This window comes from Lepisosteus platostomus, chromosome 5 (assembly GCF_059453375.1).
Source record: "Lepisosteus platostomus isolate fLepPlt1 chromosome 5, fLepPlt1.hap1, whole genome shotgun sequence".
NCBI lineage: Eukaryota > Metazoa > Chordata > Actinopteri > Semionotiformes > Lepisosteidae > Lepisosteus > Lepisosteus platostomus.
In genome coordinates, this window is record NC_142615.1 from 19,648,283 (window position 1) to 19,669,887 (window position 21,605).

The 21,605-nt window shown below is 50.1% G+C and overlaps 7 non-coding genes across 7 annotated transcripts; all 7 read right to left on the reverse strand.

The window, feature by feature from the left end:
* Positions 1-1,873: 1,873 nt before the first annotated feature.
* trnap-agg (transfer RNA proline (anticodon AGG)) lies at positions 1,874-1,945 on the reverse strand. Its single transcript has one exon. It is a non-coding gene; the product is annotated as a tRNA-Pro (tRNA).
* Positions 1,946-4,060: 2,115 nt separating this feature from the next.
* trnap-agg (transfer RNA proline (anticodon AGG)) lies at positions 4,061-4,132 on the reverse strand. Its single transcript has one exon. It is a non-coding gene; the product is annotated as a tRNA-Pro (tRNA).
* Positions 4,133-6,247: 2,115 nt separating this feature from the next.
* On the reverse strand, positions 6,248-6,319 carry trnap-agg (transfer RNA proline (anticodon AGG)). Its single transcript has one exon. It is a non-coding gene; the product is annotated as a tRNA-Pro (tRNA).
* Positions 6,320-8,434: 2,115 nt separating this feature from the next.
* Positions 8,435-8,506, reverse strand: trnap-agg (transfer RNA proline (anticodon AGG)). The gene has a single exon. It is a non-coding gene; the product is annotated as a tRNA-Pro (tRNA).
* Positions 8,507-12,808: 4,302 nt separating this feature from the next.
* trnap-agg (transfer RNA proline (anticodon AGG)) lies at positions 12,809-12,880 on the reverse strand. The gene has a single exon. It is a non-coding gene; the product is annotated as a tRNA-Pro (tRNA).
* Positions 12,881-16,302: 3,422 nt separating this feature from the next.
* Positions 16,303-16,374, reverse strand: trnap-agg (transfer RNA proline (anticodon AGG)). The gene has a single exon. It is a non-coding gene; the product is annotated as a tRNA-Pro (tRNA).
* Positions 16,375-19,796: 3,422 nt separating this feature from the next.
* trnap-agg (transfer RNA proline (anticodon AGG)) lies at positions 19,797-19,868 on the reverse strand. Its single transcript has one exon. It is a non-coding gene; the product is annotated as a tRNA-Pro (tRNA).
* Positions 19,869-21,605: the final 1,737 nt, after the last annotated feature.

A 21,605-nucleotide genomic window follows, 5' to 3' on the forward strand; every position in this document is an offset into this window, starting at 1 on the left:
GAGGTAGCAGGATCAATTCCCGCATCCTCCAGGTGTGTGCTTAGAGCTTGATGTGCCAAAAGGTGTCCTTTAGCCTGTGGTCACGCCTTGCATGGAGAGCATCGTGCAGCTATCAAGCGTTTCGCAGCCACGCCCCCTTTTCATCTTCTCTCTGGCTTAAGCGTCTCCGCCACTCTCTCTTGACATTTCATGTCAGCTTGTCAGAAGTCCGAGTGAAATTTTAATGGCTGAGTGAGGGCACGTTGCTGAAGCAGAGAGGCCACTTCAGCCAGAGAGACTTGTGCTAGGTGAGATCTGAAAGACGGACTCACAACAGAAACAGACCAAAAATGTATCGGTGAGATCAAAAGGCAAATGCAACATTCAGCAGAGGGCGTCTAAAGATTAGGGAACGGGCGACTGAAATCCATGTGAGGCAAACTTTCCGGTGTGTGTCCTGCAGCTGGGTTTGTTGGCGTAATTGGTAGTGCGTCAGTCTCGTCATCTGAAGGGCCTGAGTTTGATGCTCACACGGGGCAGGGCTGCTTCCTCTCTTGCTCTTTTCAAACACTTGCGGCAACTGTTCGCTCATAACCACGTCTGGAATGCGTGACCTTTACACGGGCGAGAAGCAACGCCGCATCCCTTTTCTAAAGAACATTCACATTCAGAAATAAGTCAAGAAATTTGCCATTACTTTCGCTCGCACTGCTGTCAGCCTGCCCATGTTGCCAAAGAAAGATTCACTCGGCGTCAACATGACAGAACAGCGATCACTTGAAAACAATGTTCCACACTCCGTAAGCAAGAACTTCAGTGTTTGCAGTCACCCGATATGCCGATAGTCAAAGGAGCGCAAAACACGAAGCGTCAAAAGACAAGATGAGTTGATGGAAAGAGCGTTGAATTGATGAGCACAAAAGTTCAGCTCGTACAATAGGCAACGAAGGTCCCAGCGTCGTCATCGCACTTGAAAGGACTGCCTTGCAGACCAAGGGCAGTGGGCGGTGCCCGGTAAGAGGGGCAGAGGCGGTAAGACATGATGCCGAGAAGCATGAATTGAGGGGGATGAGCTCAAATGGTAGAGCGCTCGCTTAGCATGCGAGAGGTAGCGGGATTGATGCCCGCATCCTCCAGGTCTGAGTTTAGAGCTCCAGGAGCCTGGTGCTCTCATTTAGCCTCTGTGACTTCTGACAGGTGCTCCTCCGTTGCGGAGAGAATGTCCTTCAATTGTCAAGCGTTGAAGGGCCACACCTCCTTCCCAACCTCAGTCTGCACTGAGTGCGTCTCCGGCATTTTCTCGTCCAATTTGTCAGCTTAGCAAGTGAAAAGTATATCCGAGTGAAAACAGTGCTGATAATACTCTCAGGAATTGTTAGAAGACGTGCTTTTGATCATCGATTGCTTAACAATCACATTCGTTCGACTTGAGCAATCAAGCTCGTAGTTTTCCTTCAAATCTTGAAAGCTCTCAGTGAGAACATCATAGGCTGCAGGACGCCCCGTAACTTGATTACTTCAACAGAAAGAAGAGCAGACAGCTCCACAAATATGCGAGGCGCAGAGAGCGCAAGGCGAGCCGCACACGTTTCGGTGGCTGAGAGAGGGCAGTTTTTGCTTCTGCATTTCCCAAGTAAGGACGCATGACAACAAGCGATCGCGGTGCTCATCTACGACATAGTGGTGATGAGTTTTCAGTACGTGTTCTTTTGAACGAGCAATGAGGTTGCCGCCTCGGACAGCTGACTGCACGCTCTCATTGTGCCACGTGATGAGAATTCACCAGGCTCGTTCAGTCATTAGTCACATTCCATCGTTTGCCATAAGCAGACGCTGCGAAGTGATGTGGATATCAGTTCCCAGTCTTGTGGAAGAGGAGGAGAAGAGCACACAAGGGCTCGTCCGGGAGTTGAACCCGGGACCTCTCGCACCCTAAGCGAGAATCATACCACTAGACCAACGAGCCACAGCAGCACTTTCCATTTCAATCTGTCGCGAGCTTGAGGATGGGGGAGAGGCGTCATTCGCTCCTCCAGTCAGACCTTCATCAATAAGTCAAGAAAGCCGCAATTACATGACTGCCTTGTAGACGAAGGGCAGTGAACTGTGCCCGGTAAGAGGGGAACAAGCTGCACTAGGTGACGCCGAGGCATAAGCCCCAGCGAGGGGGGTTGGTTTGTATGGTACAGCGTTTGCTTTGCATGTGGGAGGTAGCAGGATCAATTCCCGCATCCTCCAGGTGTGTGCTTAGAGCTTGATGTGCCAAAAGGTGTCCTTTAGCCTGTGGTCACGCCTTGCATGGAGAGCATTGTGCAGCTGTCAAGCGTTTCGCAGCCACGCCCCCTTTTCATCTTCTCTCTGGCTTAAGCGTCTCCGCCACTCTCTCTTGACATTTCATGTCAGCTTGTCAGAAGTCCGAGTGACAATTTTAATGGCTGAGTGAGGGCACGATGCTGAAGCAGAGAGGCCACTTCAGCCAGAGAGACTTGTGCTAGGTGAGATCTGAAAGACGGACTCACAACAGAAACAGACCAAAAATGTATCGGTGAGATCAAAAGGCAAATGCAACATTCAGCAGAGGGCGTCTAAAGATTAGGGAACGGGCGACTGAAATCCATGTGAGGCAAACTTTCCGGTGTGTGTCCTGCAGCTGGGTTTGTTGGCGTAATTGGTAGTGCGTCAGTCTCGTCATCTGAAGGGCCTGAGTTTGATGCTCACACGGGGCAGGGCTGCTTCCTCTCTTGCTCTTTTCAAACACTTGCGGCAACTGTTCGCTCATAACCACGTCTGGAATGCGTGACCTTTACACGGGCGAGAAGCAACGCCGCATCCCTTTTCTAAAGAACATTCACATTCAGAAATAAGTCAAGAAATTTGCCATTACTTTCGCTCGCACTGCTGTCAGCCTGCCCATGTTGCCAAAGAAAGATTCACTCGGCGTCAACATGACAGAACAGCGATCACTTGAAAACAATGTTCCACACTCCGTAAGCAAGAACTTCAGTGTTTGCAGTCACCCGATATGCCGATAGTCAAAGGAGCGCAAAACACGAAGCGTCAAAAGACAAGATGAGTTGATGGAAAGAGCGTTGAATTGATGAGCACAAAAGTTCAGCTCGTACAATAGGCAACGAAGGTCCCAGCGTCGTCATCGCACTTGAAAGGACTGCCTTGCAGACCAAGGGCAGTGGGCGGTGCCCGGTAAGAGGGGCAGAGGCGGTAAGACATGATGCCGAGAAGCATGAATTGAGGGGGATGAGCTCAAATGGTAGAGCGCTCGCTTAGCATGCGAGAGGTAGCGGGATTGATGCCCGCATCCTCCAGGTCTGAGTTTAGAGCTCCAGGAGCCTGGTGCTCTCATTTAGCCTCTGTGACTTCTGACAGGTGCTCCTCCGTTGCGGAGAGAATGTCCTTCAGTTGTCAAGCGTTGAAGGGCCACACCTCCTTCCCAACCTCAGTCTGCACTGAGTGCGTCTCCGGCATTTTCTCGTCCAATTTGTCAGCTTAGCAAGTGAAAAGTATATCCGAGTGAAAACAGTGCTGATAATACTCTCAGGAATTGTTAGAAGACGTGCTTTTGATCATCGATTGCTTAACAATCACATTCGTTCGACTTGAGCAATCAAGCTCGTAGTTTTCCTTCAAATCTTGAAAGCTCTCAGTGAGAACATCGTAGGCTGCAGGACGCCCCGTAACTTGATTACTTCAACAGAAAGAAGAGCAGACAGCTCCACAAATATGCGAGGCGCAGAGAGCGCAAGGCGAGCCGCACACGTTTCGGTGGCTGAGAGAGGGCAGTTTTTGCTTCTGCATTTCCCAAGTAAGGACGCATGACAACAAGCGATCGCGGTGCTCATCTACGACATAGTGGTGATGAGTTTTCAGTACGTGTTCTTTTGAACGAGCAATGAGGTTGCCGCCTCGGACAGCTGACTGCACGCTCTCATTGTGCCACGTGATGAGAATTCACCAGGCTCGTTCAGTCATTAGTCACATTCCATCGTTTGCCATAAGCAGACGCTGCGAAGTGATGTGGATATCAGTTCCCAGTCTTGTGGAAGAGGAGGAAAAGAGCACACAAGGGCTCGTCCGGGAGTTGAACCCGGGACCTCTCGCACCCTAAGCGAGAATCATACCACTAGACCAACGAGCCACAGCAGCACTTTCCATTTCAATCTGTCGCGAGCTTGAGGATGGGGGAGAGGCGTCATTCGCTCCTCCAGTCAGACCTTCATCAATAAGTCAAGAAAGCCGCAATTACACGACTGCCTTGTAGACGAAGGGCAGTGAACTGTGCCCGGTAAGAGGGGAACAAGCGGCACTAGGTGACGCCGAGGCATAAGCCCCAGCGAGGGGGGTTGGTTTGTATGGTACAGCGTTTGCTTTGCATGTGGGAGGTAGCAGGATCAATTCCCGCATCCTCCAGGTGTGTGCTTAGAGCTTGATGTGCCAAAAGGTGTCCTTTAGCCTGTGGTCACGCCTTGCATGGAGAGCATTGTGCAGCTGTCAAGCGTTTCGCAGCCACGCCCCCTTTTCATCTTCTCTCTGGCTTAAGCGTCTCCGCCACTCTCTCTTGACATTTCATGTCAGCTTGTCAGAAGTCCGAGTGACAATTTTAATGGCTGAGTGAGGGCACGATGCTGAAGCAGAGAGGCCACTTCAGCCAGAGAGACTTGTGCTAGGTGAGATCTGAAAGACGGACTCACAACAGAAACAGACCAAAAATGTATCGGTGAGATCAAAAGGCAAATGCAACATTCAGCAGAGGGCGTCTAAAGATTAGGGAACGGGCGACTGAAATCCATGTGAGGCAAACTTTCCGGTGTGTGTCCTGCAGCTGGGTTTGTTGGCGTAATTGGTAGTGCGTCAGTCTCGTCATCTGAAGGGCCTGAGTTTGATGCTCACACGGGGCAGGGCTGCTTCCTCTCTTGCTCTTTTCAAACACTTGCGGCAACTGTTCGCTCATAACCACGTCTGGAATGCGTGACCTTTACACGGGCGAGAAGCAACGCCGCATCCCTTTTCTAAAGAACATTCACATTCAGAAATAAGTCAAGAAATTTGCCATTACTTGCGCTCGCACTGCTGTCAGCCTGCCCATGTTGCCAAAGAAAGATTCACTCGGCGTCAACATGACAGAACAGCGATCACTTGAAAACAATGTTCCACACTCCGTAAGCAAGAACTTCAGTGTTTGCAGTCACCCGATATGCCGATAGTCAAAGGAGCGCAAAACACGAAGCGTCAAAAGACAAGATGAGTTGATGGAAAGAGCGTTGAATTGATGAGCACAAAAGTTCAGCTCGTACAATAGGCAACGAAGGTCCCAGCGTCGTCATCGCACTTGAAAGGACTGCCTTGCAGACCAAGGGCAGTGGGCGGTGCCCGGTAAGAGGGGCAGAGGCGGTAAGACATGATGCCGAGAAGCATGAATTGAGGGGGATGAGCTCAAATGGTAGAGCGCTCGCTTAGCATGCGAGAGGTAGCGGGATTGATGCCCGCATCCTCCAGGTCTGAGTTTAGAGCTCCAGGAGCCTGGTGCTCTCATTTAGCCTCTGTGACTTCTGACAGGTGCTCCTCCGTTGCGGAGAGAATGTCCTTCAGTTGTCAAGCGTTGAAGGGCCACACCTCCTTCCCAACCTCAGTCTGCACTGAGTGCGTCTCCGGCATTTTCTCGTCCAATTTGTCAGCTTAGCAAGTGAAAAGTATATCCGAGTGAAAACAGTGCTGATAATACTCTCAGGAATTGTTAGAAGACGTGCTTTTGATCATCGATTGCTTAACAATCACATTCGTTCGACTTGAGCAATCAAGCTCGTAGTTTTCCTTCAAATCTTGAAAGCTCTCAGTGAGAACATCATAGGCTGCAGGACGCCCCGTAACTTGATTACTTCAACAGAAAGAAGAGCAGACAGCTCCACAAATATGCGAGGCGCAGAGAGCGCAAGGCGAGCCGCACACGTTTCGGTGGCTGAGAGAGGGCAGTTTTTGCTTCTGCATTTCCCAAGTAAGGACGCATGACAACAAGCGATCGCGGTGCTCATCTACGACATAGTGGTGATGAGTTTTCAGTACGTGTTCTTTTGAACGAGCAATGAGGTTGCCGCCTCGGACAGCTGACTGCACGCTCTCATTGTGCCACGTGATGAGAATTCACCAGGCTCGTTCAGTCATTAGTCACATTCCATCGTTTGCCATAAGCAGACGCTGCGAAGTGATGTGGATATCAGTTCCCAGTCTTGTGGAAGAGGAGGAAAAGAGCACACAAGGGCTCGTCCGGGAGTCGAACCCGGGACCTCTCGCACCCTAAGCGAGAATCATACCACTAGACCAACGAGCCACAGCAGCACTTTCCATTTCAATCTGTCGCGAGCTTGAGGATGGGGGAGAGGCGTCATTCGCTCCTCCAGTCAGACCTTCATCAATAAGTCAAGAAAGCCGCAATTACACGACTGCCTTGTAGACGAAGGGCAGTGAACTGTGCCCGGTAAGAGGGGAACAAGCGGCACTAGGTGACGCCGAGGCATAAGCCCCAGCGAGGGGGGTTGGTTTGTATGGTACAGCGTTTGCTTTGCATGTGGGAGGTAGCAGGATCAATTCCCGCATCCTCCAGGTGTGTGCTTAGAGCTTGATGTGCCAAAAGGTGTCCTTTAGCCTGTGGTCACGCCTTGCATGGAGAGCATTGTGCAGCTGTCAAGCGTTTCGCAGCCACGCCCCCTTTTCATCTTCTCTCTGGCTTAAGCGTCTCCGCCACTCTCTCTTGACATTTCATGTCAGCTTGTCAGAAGTCCGAGTGACAATTTTAATGGCTGAGTGAGGGCACGATGCTGAAGCAGAGAGGCCACTTCAGCCAGAGAGACTTGTGCTAGGTGAGATCTGAAAGACGGACTCACAACAGAAACAGACCAAAAATGTATCGGTGAGATCAAAAGGCAAATGCAACATTCAGCAGAGGGCGTCTAAAGATTAGGGAACGGGTGACTGAAATCCATGTGAGGCAAACTTTCCGGTGTGTGTCCTGCAGCTGGGTTTGTTGGCGTAATTGGTAGTGCGTCAGTCTCGTCATCTGAAGGGCCTGAGTTTGATGCTCACACGGGGCAGGGCTGCTTCCTCTCTTGCTCTTTTCAAACACTTGCGGCAACTGTTCGCTCATAACCACGTCTGGAATGCGTGACCTTTACACGGGCGAGAAGCAACGCCGCATCCCTTTTCTAAAGAACATTCACATTCAGAAATAAGTCAAGAAATTTGCCATTACTTGCGCTCGCACTGCTGTCAGCCTGCCCATGTTGCCAAAGAAAGATTCACTCGGCGTCAACATGACAGAACAGCGATCACTTGAAAACAATGTTCCACACTCCGTAAGCAAGAACTTCAGTGTTTGCAGTCACCCGATATGCCGATAGTCAAAGGAGCGCAAAACACGAAGCGTCAAAAGACAAGATGAGTTGATGGAAAGAGCGTTGAATTGATGAGCACAAAAGTTCAGCTCGTACAATAGGCAACGAAGGTCCCAGCGTCGTCATCGCACTTGAAAGGACTGCCTTGCAGACCAAGGGCAGTGGGCGGTGCCCGGTAAGAGGGGCAGAGGCGGTAAGACATGATGCCGAGAAGCATGAATTGAGGGGGATGAGCTCAAATGGTAGAGCGCTCGCTTAGCATGCGAGAGGTAGTGGGATTGATGCCCGCATCCTCCAGGTCTGAGTTTAGAGCTCCAGGAGCCTGGTGCTCTCATTTAGCCTCTGTGACTTCTGACAGGTGCTCCTCCGTTGCGGAGAGAATGTCCTTCAGTTGTCAAGCGTTGAAGGGCCACACCTCCTTCCCAACCTCAGTCTGCACTGAGTGCGTCTCCGGCATTTTCTCGTCCAATTTGTCAGCTTAGCAAGTGAAAAGTATATCCGAGTGAAAACAGTGCTGATAATACTCTCAGGAATTGTTAGAAGACGTGCTTTTGATCATCGATTGCTTAACAATCACATTCGTTCGACTTGAGCAATCAAGCTCGTAGTTTTCCTTCAAATCTTGAAAGCTCTCAGTGAGAACATCATAGGCTGCAGGACGCCCCGTAACTTGATTACTTCAACAGAAAGAAGAGCAGACAGCTCCACAAATATCCGAGGCGCAGAGAGCGCAAGGCGAGCCGCACACGTTTCGGTGGCTGAGAGAGGGCAGTTTTTGCTTCTGCATTTCCCAAGTAAGGACGCATGACAACAAGCGATCGCGGTGCTCATCTACGACATAGTGGTGATGAGTTTTCAGTACGTGTTCTTTTGAACGAGCAATGAGGTTGCCGCCTCGGACAGCTGACTACACGCTCTCATTGTGCCACGTGATGAGAATTCACCAGGCTCGTTCAGTCATTAGTCACATTCCATCGTTTGCCATAAGCAGACGCTGCGAAGTGATGTGGATATCAGTTCCCAGTCTTGTGGAAGAGGAGGAAAAGAGCACACAAGGGCTCGTCCGGGAGTTGAACCCGGGACCTCTCGCACCCTAAGCGAGAATCATACCACTAGACCAACGAGCCACAGCTGCACTTTCCATTTCAATCTGTCGCGAGCTTGAGGATGGGGGAGAGACGTCATTCGCTCGTCCAGTCAGACCTTCATCAATATGTCAAGAAAGCCGCAATTACACGACTGCCTTGTAGACGAAGGGCAGTGAACTGTGCCCGGTAAGAGGGGAACAAGCGGCACTAGGTGACGCCGAGGCATAAGCCCCAGCGAGGGGGGTTGGTTTGTATGGTACAGCGTTTGCTTTGCATGTGGGAGGTAGCAGGATCAATTCCCACATCCTCCAGGTGTGTGCTTAGAGCTTGATGTGCCAAAAGGTGTCCTATAGCCTGTGGTCACGCCTTGCATGGAGAGCATTGTGCAGCTGTCAAGCGTTTCGCAGCCACGCCCCCTTTTCATCTTCTCTCTGGCTTAAGCGTCTCCGCCACTCTCTCTTGACATTTCATGTCAGCTTGTCAGAAGTCCGAGTGACAATTTTAATGGCTGAGTGAGGGCACGATGCTGAAGCAGAGAGGCCACTTCAGCCAGAGAGACTTGTGCTAGGTGAGATCTGAAAGACGGACTCACAACAGAAACAGACCAAAAATGTATCGGTGAGATCAAAAGGCAAATGCAACATTCAGCAGAGGGCGTCTAAAGATTAGGGAACGGGCGACTGAAATCCATGTGAGGCAAACTTTCCGGTGTGTGTCCTGCAGCTGGGTTTGTTGGCGTAATTGGTAGTGCGTCAGTCTCGTCATCTGAAGGGCCTGAGTTTGATCCTCACACGGGGCAGGGCTGCTTCCTCTCTTGCTCTTTTCAAACACTTGCGGCAACTGTTCGCTCATAACCACGTCTGGAATGCGTGACCTTTACACGGGCGAGAAGCAACGCCGCATCCCTTTTCTAAAGAACATTCACATTCAGAAATAAGTCAAGAAATTTGCCATTACTTTCGCTCGCACTGCTGTCAGCCTGCCCATGTTGCCAAAGAAAGATTCACTCGGCGTCAACATGACAGAACAGCGATCACTTGAAAACAATGTTCCACACTCCGTAAGCAAGAACTTCAGTGTTTGCAGTCACCCGATATGCCGATAGTCAAAGGAGCGCAAAACACGAAGCGTCAAAAGACAAGATGAGTTGATGGAAAGAGCGTTGAATTGATGAGCACAAAAGTTCAGCTCGTACAATAGGCAACGAAGGTCCCAGCGTCGTCATCGCACTTGAAAGGACTGCCTTGCAGACCAAGGGCAGTGGGCGGTGCCCGGTAAGAGGGGCAGAGGCGGTAAGACATGATGCCGAGAAGCATGAATTGAGGGGGATGAGCTCAAATGGTAGAGCGCTCGCTTAGCATGCGAGAGGTAGCGGGATTGATGCCCGCATCCTCCAGGTCTGAGTTTAGAGCTCCAGGAGCCTGGTGCTCTCATTTAGCCTCTGTGACTTCTGACAGGTGCTCCTCCGTTGCGGAGAGAATGTCCTTCAATTGTCAAGCGTTGAAGGGCCACACCTCCTTCCCAACCTCAGTCTGCACTGAGTGCGTCTCCGGCATTTTCTCGTCCAATTTGTCAGCTTAGCAAGTGAAAAGTATATCCGAGTGAAAACAGTGCTGATAATACTCTCAGGAATTGTTAGAAGACGTGCTTTTGATCATCGATTGCTTAACAATCACATTCGTTCGACTTGAGCAATCAAGCTCGTAGTTTTCCTTCAAATCTTGAAAGCTCTCAGTGAGAACATCATAGGCTGCAGGACGCCCCGTAACTTGATTACTTCAACAGAAAGAAGAGCAGACAGCTCCACAAATATGCGAGGCGCAGAGAGCGCAAGGCGAGCCGCACACGTTTCGGTGGCTGAGAGAGGGCAGTTTTTGCTTCTGCATTTCCCAAGTAAGGACGCATGACAACAAGCGATCGCGGTGCTCATCTACGACATAGTGGTGATGAGTTTTCAGTACGTGTTCTTTTGAACGAGCAATGAGGTTGCCGCCTCGGACAGCTGACTGCACGCTCTCATTGTGCCACGTGATGAGAATTCACCAGGCTCGTTCAGTCATTAGTCACATTCCATCGTTTGCCATAAGCAGACGCTGCGAAGTGATGTGGATATCAGTTCCCAGTCTTGTGGAAGAGGAGGAAAAGAGCACACAAGGGCTCGCCCGGGAGTTGAACCCGGGACCTCTCGCACCCTAAGCGAGAATCATACCACTAGACCAACGAGCCACAGCAGCACTTTCCATTTCAATCTGTCGCGAGTTTGAGGATGGGGGAGAGGCGTCATTCGCTCGTCCAGTCAGACCTTCATCAATAAGGCAAGAAAGCCGCAATTACACGACTGCCTTGTAGACGAAGGGCAGTGAACTGTGCCCGGTAAGAGGGGAACAAGCGGCACTAGGTGACGCCGAGGCATAAGCCCCAGCGAGGGGGGTTGGTTTGTATGGTACAGCGCTTGCTTTGCATGTGGGAGGTAGCAGGATCAATTCTCGCATCCTCCAGGTGTGTGCTTAGAGCTTGATGTGCCAAAAGGTGTCCTTTAGCCTGTGGTCACGCCTTGCATGGAGAGCATCGTGCAGCTGTCAAGCGTTTCGCAGCCACGCCCCCTTTTCATCTTCTCTCTGGCTTAAGCGTCTCCGCCACTCTCTCTTGACATTTCATGTCAGCTTGTCAGAAGTCCGAGTGACATTTTTAATGGCTGAGTGAGGGCACGATGCTGAAGCAGAGAGGCCACTTCAGCCAGAGAGACTTGTGCTAGGTGAGATCTGAAAGACGGACTCACAACAGAAACAGACCAAAAATGTATGGGTGAGATCAAAAGGCAAATGCAACATTCAGCAGAGGGCGTCTAAAGATTAGGGAACGGGCGACTGAAATCCATGTGAGGCAAACTTTCCGGTGTGTGTACTGCAGCTGGGCTTGTTGGCGTAATTGGTAGTGCGTCAGTCTCGTCATCTGAAGGGCCTGAGTTTGATCCTCACACGGGGCAGGGCTGCGTCCTCTCTTGCTCTTTTCAAACACTTGCGGCAACTGTTTGCTCATAACCACGTCTGGAATGCGTGACCTTTACACGAGCGAGAAGCAACGCCGCATCCCTTTTCTAAAGAACATTCACATTCAGAAATAAGTCAAGAAATTTGCCATTACTTTCGCTCGCACTGCTGTCAGCCTGCCCATGTTGCCAAAGAAAGATTCACTCGGCGTCAACATGACAGAACAGCGATCACTTGAAAGCAATGTTCCACACTCCGTAAGCAAGAACTTCAGTGTTTGCAGTCACCCGATATGCCGATAGTCAAAGGAGCGCAAAACACGAAGCGTCAAAAGACAAGATGAGTTGATGGAAAGAGCGTTGAATTGATGAGCACAAAAGTTCAGCTCGTACAATAGGCAACGAAGGTCTCAGCGTCGTCATCACACTTGAAAGGACTGCCTTGCAGACCAAGGGCAGTGGGCGGTGCCCGGTAAGAGGGGCAGAGGCGGTAAGACATGATGCCGAGAAGCATGAAGCGAGGGGGATTAGCTCAAGTGGTAGAGCGCTCGCTTAGCATGCAAGAGGTAGCGGGATCAATGCCCGCATCCTCCAGGTCTGAGTTTGGATTTCCGGAAGCCCGGTGCTCTTGTTTAGCTTCTGCGACTTCTGACAGGTGCTCCTCCGTTGCGGAGAGAATGTCCTTCAGTTGTCAAGCGTTGAAGGGCCACACCTCCTTCCCAACCTCAGTCTGCACTGAGTGCGTCTCCGGCATTTTCTCGTCCAATTTGTCAGCTTAGCAAGTGAAAAGTATATCCGAGTGAAAACAGTGCTGATAATACTCTCACGAATTGTTAGAAGACGTGCTTTTGATCATCGATTGCTTAACAATCACATTCGTTCGACTTGAGCCATCAAGCTCGTAGTTTTCCTTCAAATCTTGAAAGCTCTCAGTGAGAACATCATAGGCTGCAGGACGCCCCGTAACTTGATTACTTCAACAGAAAGAAGAGCAGACAGCTCGACAAATATGTGAGGCGCAGAGAGCGCAAGGCGAGCCGCACACGTTTCGGTGGCTGAGAGAGGGCAGTTTTTGCTTCTGCATTTCCCAAGTAAGGACGCATGACAACAAGCGATCGCGGTGCTCATCTACGACACAGTGGTGATGAGTTTTCAGTACGTGTTCTTTTGAACGAGCAATGAGGTTGCCGCCTTGGACAGCTGACTGCACGCTCTCATTGTGCCACGTGATGAGAATTCACCAGGCTCGTTCAGTCATTAGTCACATTCCATCGTTTGCCATAAGCAGACGCTGCGAAGTGATGTGGATATCAGTTCCCAGTCTTGTGGAAGAGGAGGAAAAGAGCACACGAGGGCTCGTCCGGGAGTTGAACCCGGGACCTCTCGCACCCTAAGCGAGAATCATACCACTAGACCAACGAGCCACAGCAGCACTTTCCATTTCAATCTGTCAGCGAGCTTGAGGATGGGGAGAGGCGCCATTCGCTCGTCCAGTCAGACCTTCATCAATAAGTCAAGAAAGCTGCAATTACACGACTGCCTTGCAGACGAAGGGCAGTGAACTGTGCCCGGTAAGAGGGGAACAAGCGGCACTAGGTGACGCCGAGGCATAAGTCCCAGCGAGGGGGGTTGGCTTGTATGGTACAGCGCTTGCTTTGCATGTGGGAGATAGCAGGATCAATTCCCGCATCCTCCAGGTGTGTGCTTAGAGCTTGATGTGCCGAAAGGTGTCCTTTAGCCTGTGGTCCCGCCTTACATGGAGAGCATCGTGCAGCTGTCAAGCGTTTCGCAGCCACGCCCCCTTTTCATCTTCTCTCTGGCTTAAGCGTCACTCCGCCCCTCTCTCTTGACATTTCATGTCAGCATGTCAGAAGTCCGAGTGACATTTTTAATGGCTGAGTGAGGGCACGATGCTGAAGCAGAGAGGCCACTTCAGCCACAGAGACTTGTGCTAGGTGAGATCTGAAAGACGGACTCGCAACAGAAACAGACCAAAAATGTATCGGTGAGATCAAAAGGCAAATGCAACATTCAGCAGAGGGCGTCTAAAGATTAGGGAACGGGCGACTGAAATCCATGTGAGGCAAACTTTCCGGTGTGTGTACTGCAGCTGGGCTTGTTGGCGTAATTAATAGTGCGTCAGTCTCGTCATCTGAAGGGCCTGAGTTTGATCCTCACACGGGGCAGGGCTGCTTCCTCTCTTGCTCTTTTCAAACACTTGCGGCAACTGTTCGCTCATAACCACGTCTGGAATGCGTGACCTTTACACGGGCGAGAAGCAACGCCGCATCCCTTTTCTAAAGAACATTCACATTCAGAAATAAGTCAAGAAATTTGCCATTACTTTCGCTCGCACTGCTGTCAGCCTGCCCATGTTGCCAAAGAAAGATTCACTCGGCGTCAACATGACAGAACAGCGATCACTTGAAAACAATGTTCCACACTCCGTAAGCAAGAACTTCAGTGTTTGCAGTCACCCGATATGCCGATAGTCAAAGGAGCGCAAAACACGAAGCGTCAAAAGACAAGATGAGTTGATGGAAAGAGCGTTGAATTGATGAGCACAAAAGTTCAGCTCGTACAATAGGCAACGAAGGTCTCAGCGTCGTCATCGCACTTGAAAGGACTGCCTTGCAGACCAAGGGCAGTGGGCGGTGCCCGGTAAGAGGGGCAGAGGCGGTAAGACATGATGCCGAGAAGCATGAAGCGAGGGGGATTAGCTCAAATGGTAGAGCGCTCGCTTAGCATGCAAAAGGTAGCGGGATCGATGCCCGCATCCTCCAGGTCTGAGTTTGGATCTCCGGAAGCCCGGTGCTCTTGTTTAGCTTCTGCGACTTCTGACAGGTGCTCCTCCGTTGCGGAGAGAATGTCCTTCAGTTGTCAAGCGTTGAAGGGCCACACCTCCTTCCCAACCTCAGTCTGCACTGAGTGCGTCTCCGGCATTTTCTCGTCCAATTTGTCAGCTTAGCAAGTGAAAAGTATATCCGAGTGAAAACAGTGCTGATAATACTCTCACGAATTGTTAGAAGACGTGCTTTGAACTTGAACTTGAACTTGAACTTGAACTTTATTGCCATATGTAACCGGTACTGGTACAATGGAATTCTTACTTACAGAAAGTCTCTCGGTTGTAAAACAAGTGTAAAAACAAAACAAAGTGCAAACAGTGCATCAAGACAATGTGCAAACAATAGACAATGTGCAAGTAAACATGCAGGCAGTTTGAATGTAAACAATACAGACATGTAAACAATGACTGGAGACGTACAATAAATAAATTACAATGAGGTAGATGGTGATGGTGTGGGTGTGGTCCGAGGGGGATGGCTAAATGTGTTCGCCAGTCTCACTGCTTGTGGATAGAAGCTATTGATGAATCTAGTATTAAGTGTCCGTATGCTCTTATATCTCTTGCCTGAGGGCAGTGGGGTGAAGAGCTCATGCCCGGGGTGGTGACTGTCCTCTGTGATGGCCAGAATTCTACCACGGCAGCGGTCCTCGTAGAGCTGTTTAATCTCGGTGAGACCGCAGCCAATGATCTTCTGGGCCATATTGACCATTCTCTGCAGTGCCTTTCTTTCTCGCGAAGAGGTGTTGCCATACCACACGGTGATCCCGTTGGTGAGGACGCTCTCGATAGTGCAGCGGTAGAAGTTCACCAACACATGTATTGGCATCCCCCATCGCTTGAGGCACCTTAAGAAATAAAGGCGCTGCTGAGCCTTCTTCATGATAGAGTCAGTGTTCACAGTCCAGGTTAGATCTTTAGAGATGTGAATTCCCAAAAACCTAAAGCTGGTGACTGTTTCCACTTCCGTTCCATCAATACTGAGTGGGCTGTGAGTGTGTGGCCTGTGTCTCCGAAAGTCCACTATTAGCTCTTTCGTTTTCTTTATGTTCAAGTCCAGGTTATTGCTATGACACCACCTAAGCAGCTGTACAACTTCATCCCTGTAAGTGGACTCGTCATCATCACTGATCAGTCCTATTATAGTGGTGTCATCGGCAAACTTGATGATGCGGTTATTGCTGTGTCTTGCTGTGCAGTCGTGAGTAAATAGGGAGTACAACCTTAGACTCAGACAGCAGCCTTGTGGGGTTCCAGTGCTCAGGGTGAGTGGTGTTGATGTTTTATTGCCTATCCGCACCACCTGTGGTCTCTCGATAAGAAAGTCCAGCAGCCAGTTGCAGACAGAGTTGCACAGACCTAATCCCCTGAGCTTTGTCACCAGTTGACTGGGTATGATGGAATTGAATGCTGAACTGTAGTCCACAAACAGCATTCTCACATACGAGTTCTTAGTGTCCAGGTGTTCCAAGGCTGTATGCAGAGCCAGGGAGACAGATCATCGATTGCTTAACAATCACATTCGTTCGACTTGAGCCATCAAGCTCGTAGTTTTCCTTCAAATCTTGAAAGCTCTCAGTGAGAACATCATAGGCTGCAGGACGCCCCGTAACTTGATTACTTCAACAGAAAGAAGAGCAGACAGCTCGAGAAATATGTGAGGCGCAGAGAGCGCAAGGCGAGCCGCACACGTTTCGGTGGCTGAGAGAGGGCAGTTTTTGCTTCTGCATTTCCCAAGTAAGGACGCATGACAACAAGCGATCGCGGTGCTCATCTACGACACAGTGGTGATGAGTTTTCAGTACGTGTTCTTTTGAACGAGCAATGAGGTTGCCGCCTTGGACAGCTGACTGCACGCTCTCATTGTGCCACGTGATGAGAATTCACCAGGCTCGTTCAGTCATTAGTCACATTCCATCGTTTGCCATAAGCAGACGCTGCGAAGTGATGTGGATATCAGTTCCCAGTCTTGTGGAAGAGGAGGAAAGGAGCACACGAGGGCTCGTCCGGGAGTTGAACCCGGGACCTCTCGCACCCTAAGCGAGAATCATACCACTAGACCAACGAGCCACAGCAGCACTTTCCATTTCAATCTGTCAGCGAGCTTGAGGATGGGGAGAGGCGCCATTCGCTCGTCCAGTCAGACCTTCATCAATAAGTCAAGAAAGCTGCAATTACACGACTGCCTTGCAGACGAAGGGCAGTGAACTGTGCCCGGTAAGAGGGGAACAAGCGGCACTAGGTGACGCCGAGGCATAAGTCCCAGCGAGGGGGGTTGGCTTGTATGGTACAGCGCTTGCTTTGCATGTGGGAGATAGCAGGATCAATTCCCGCATCTTCCAGGTGTGTGCTTAGAGCTTGATGTGCCGAAAGGTGTCCTTTAGCCTGTGGTCCCGCCTTACATGGAGAGCATCGTGCAGCTGTCAAGCGTTTCGCAGCCACGCCCCCTTTTCATCTTCTCTCTGGCTTAAGCGTCACTCCGCCCCTCTCTCTTGACATTTCATGTCAGCATGTCAGAAGTCCGAGTGACATTTTTAATGGCTGAGTGAGGGCACGATGCTGAAGCAGAGAGGCCACTTCAGCCACAGAGACTTGTGCTAGGTGAGATCTGAAAGACGGACTCGCAACAGAAACAGACCAAAAATGTATCGGTGAGATCAAAAGGCAAATGCAACATTCAGCAGAGGGCGTCTAAAGATTAGGGAACGGGCGACTGAAATCCATGTGAGGCAAACTTTCCGGTGTGTGTACTGCAGCTGGGCTTGTTGGCGTAATTAATAGTGCGTCAGTCTCGTCATCTGAAGGGCCTGAGTTTGATCCTCACACGGGGCAGGGCTGCTTCCTCTCTTGCTCTTTTCAAACACTTGCGGCAACTGTTCGCTCATAACCACGTCTGGAATGCGTGACCTTTACACGGGCGAGAAGCAACGCCGCATCCCTTTTCTAAAGAACATTCACATTCAGAAATAAGTCAAGAAATTTGCCATTACTTTCGCTCGCACTGCTGTCAGCCTGCCCATGTTGCCAAAGAAAGATTCACTCGGCGTCAACATGACAGAACAGCGATCACTTGAAAACAATGTTCCACACTCCGTAAGCAAGAACTTCAGTGTTTGCAGTCACCCGATATGCCGATAGTCAAAGGAGCGCAAAACACGAAGCGTCAAAAGACAAGATGAGTTGATGGAAAGAGCGTTGAATTGATGAGCACAAAAGTTCAGCTCGTACAATAGGCAACGAAGGTCTCAGCGTCGTCATCGCACTTGAAAGGACTGCCTTGCAGACCAAGGGCAGTGGGCGGTGCCCGGTAAGAGGGGCAGAGGCGGTAAGACATGATGCCGAGAAGCATGAAGCGAGGGGGATTAGCTCAAATGGTAGAGCGCTCGCTTAGCATGCAAAAGGTAGCGGGATCGATGCCCGCATCCTCCAGGTCTGAGTTTGGATCTCCGGAAGCCCGGTGCTCTTGTTTAGCTTCTGCGACTTCTGACAGGTGCTCCTCCGTTGCGGAGAGAATGTCCTTCAGTTGTCAAGCGTTGAAGGGCCACACCTCCTTCCCAACCTCAGTCTGCACTGAGTGCGTCTCCGGCATTTTCTCGTCCAATTTGTCAGCTTAGCAAGTGAAAAGTATATCCGAGTGAAAACAGTGCTGATAATACTCTCACGAATTGTTAGAAGACGTGCTTTGAACTTGAACTTGAACTTGAACTTGAACTTTATTGCCATATGTAACCGGTACTGGTACAATGGAATTCTTACTTACAGAAAGTCTCTCGGTTGTAAAACAAGTGTAAAAACAAAACAAAGTGCAAACAGTGCATCAAGACAATGTGCAAACAATAGACAATGTGCAAGTAAACATGCAGGCAGTTTGAATGTAAACAATACAGACATGTAAACAATGACTGGAGACGTACAATAAATAAATTACAATGAGGTAGATGGTGATGGTGTGGGTGTGGTCCGAGGGGGATGGCTAAATGTGTTCGCCAGTCTCACTGCTTGTGGATAGAAGCTATTGATGAATCTAGTATTAAGTGTCCGTATGCTCTTATATCTCTTGCCTGAGGGCAGTGGGGTGAAGAGCTCATGCCCGGGGTGGTGACTGTCCTCTGTGATGGCCAGAATTCTACCACGGCAGCGGTCCTCGTAGAGCTGTTTAATCTCGGTGAGACCGCAGCCAATGATCTTCTGGGCCATATTGACCATTCTCTGCAGTGCCTTTCTTTCTCGCGAAGAGGTGTTGCCATACCACACGGTGATCCCGTTGGTGAGGACGCTCTCGATAGTGCAGCGGTAGAAGTTCACCAACACATGTATTGGCATCCCCCATCGCTTGAGGCACCTTAAGAAATAAAGGCGCTGCTGAGCCTTCTTCATGATAGAGTCAGTGTTCACAGTCCAGGTTAGATCTTTAGAGATGTGAATTCCCAAAAACCTAAAGCTGGTGACTGTTTCCACTTCCGTTCCATCAATACTGAGTGGGCTGTGAGTGTGTGGCCTGTGTCTCCGAAAGTCCACTATTAGCTCTTTCGTTTTCTTTATGTTCAAGTCCAGGTTATTGCTATGACACCACCTAAGCAGCTGTACAACTTCATCCCTGTAAGTGGACTCGTCATCATCACTGATCAGTCCTATTATAGTGGTGTCATCGGCAAACTTGATGATGCGGTTATTGCTGTGTCTTGCTGTGCAGTCGTGAGTAAATAGGGAGTACAACCTTAGACTCAGACAGCAGCCTTGTGGGGTTCCAGTGCTCAGGGTGAGTGGTGTTGATGTTTTATTGCCTATCCGCACCACCTGTGGTCTCTCGATAAGAAAGTCCAGCAGCCAGTTGCAGACAGAGTTGCACAGACCTAATCCCCTGAGCTTTGTCACCAGTTGACTGGGTATGATGGAATTGAATGCTGAACTGTAGTCCACAAACAGCATTCTCACATACGAGTTCTTAGTGTCCAGGTGTTCCAAGGCTGTATGCAGAGCCAGGGAGACAGATCATCGATTGCTTAACAATCACATTCGTTCGACTTGAGCCATCAAGCTCGTAGTTTTCCTTCAAATCTTGAAAGCTCTCAGTGAGAACATCATAGGCTGCAGGACGCCCCGTAACTTGATTACTTCAACAGAAAGAAGAGCAGACAGCTCGAGAAATATGTGAGGCGCAGAGAGCGCAAGGCGAGCCGCACACGTTTCGGTGGCTGAGAGAGGGCAGTTTTTGCTTCTGCATTTCCCAAGTAAGGACGCATGACAACAAGCGATCGCGGTGCTCATCTACGACACAGTGGTGATGAGTTTTCAGTACGTGTTCTTTTGAACGAGCAATGAGGTTGCCGCCTTGGACAGCTGACTGCACGCTCTCATTGTGCCACGTGATGAGAATTCACCAGGCTCGTTCAGTCATTAGTCACATTCCATCGTTTGCCATAAGCAGACGCTGCGAAGTGATGTGGATATCAGTTCCCAGTCTTGTGGAAGAGGAGGAAAAGAGCACACGAGGGCTCGTCCGGGAGTTGAACCCGGGACCTCTCGCACCCTAAGCGAGAATCATACCACTAGACCAACGAGCCACAGCAGCACTTTCCATTTCAATCTGTCAGCGAGCTTGAGGATGGGGAGAGGCGCCATTCGCTCGTCCAGTCAGACCTTCATCAATAAGTCAAGAAAGCTGCAATTACACGACTGCCTTGCAGACGAAGGGCAGTGAACTGTGCCCGGTAAGAGGGGAACAAGCGGCACTAGGTGACGCCGAGGCATAAGTCCCAGCGAGGGGGGTTGGCTTGTATGGTACAGCGCTTGCTTTGCATGTGGGAGATAGCAGGATCAATTCCCACATCCTCCAGGTGTGTGCTTAGAGCTTGATGTGCCGAAAGGTGTCCTTTAGCCTGTGGTCCCGCCTTACATGGAGAGCATCGTGCAGCTGTCAAGCGTTTCGCAGCCACGCCCCCTTTTCATCTTCTCTCTGGCTTAAGCGTCACTCCGCCCCTCTCTCTTGACATTTCATGTCAGCATGTCAGAAGTCCGAGTGACATTTTTAATGGCTGAGTGAGGGCACGATGCTGAAGCAGAGAGGCCACTTCAGCCACAGAGACTTGTGCTAGGTGAGATCTGAAAGACGGACTCGCAACAGAAACAGACCAAAAATGTATCGGTGAGATCAAAAGGCAAATGCAACATTCAGCAGAGGGCGTCTAAAGATTAGGGAACGGGCGACTGAAATCCATGTGAGGCAAACTTTCCGGTGTGTGTACTGCAGCTGGGCTTGTTGGCGTAATTAATAGTGCGTCAGTCTCGTCATCTGAAGGGCCTGAGTTTGATCCTCACACGGGGCAGGGCTGCTTCCTCTCTTGCTCTTTTCAAACACTTGCGGCAACTGTTCGCTCATAACCACGTCTGGAATGCGTGACCTTTACACGGGCGAGAAGCAACGCCGCATCCCTTTTCTAAAGAACATTCACATTCAGAAATAAGTCAAGAAATTTGCCATTACTTTCGCTCGCACTGCTGTCAGCCTGCCCATGTTGCCAAAGAAAGATTCACTCGGCGTCAACATGACAGAACAGCGATCACTTGAAAACAATGTTCCACACTCCGTAAGCAAGAACTTCAGTGTTTGCAGTCACCCGATATGCCGATAGTCAAAGGAGCGCAAAACACGAAGCGTCAAAAGACAAGATGAGTTGATGGAAAGAGCGTTGAATTGATGAGCACAAAAGTTCAGCTCGTACAATAGGCAACGAAGGTCTCAGCGTCGTCATCGCACTTGAAAGGACTGCCTTGCAGACCAAGGGCAGTGGGCGGTGCCCGGTAAGAGGGGCAGAGGCGGTAAGACATGATGCCGAGAAGCATGAAGCGCGGGGGATTAGCTCAAATGGTAGAGCGCTCGCTTAGCATGCAAAAGGTAGCGGGATCGATGCCCGCATCCTCCAGGTCTGAGTTTGGATCTCCGGAAGCCCGGTGCTCTTGTTTAGCTTCTGCGACTTCTGACAGGTGCTCCTCCGTTGCGGAGAGAATGTCCTTCAGTTGTCAAGCATTGAAGGGCCACACCTCCTTCCCAACCTCAGTCTGCACTGAGTGCGTCTCCGGCATTTTCTCGTCCAATTTGTCAGCTTAGCAAGTGAAAAGTATATCCGAGTGAAAACAGTGCTGATAATACTCTCACGAATTGTTAGAAGACGTGCTTTGAACTTGAACTTGAACTTGAACTTGAACTTTATTGCCATATGTAACCGGTACTGGTACAATGGAATTCTTACTTACAGAAAGTCTCTCGGTTGTAAAACAAGTGTAAAAACAAAACAAAGTGC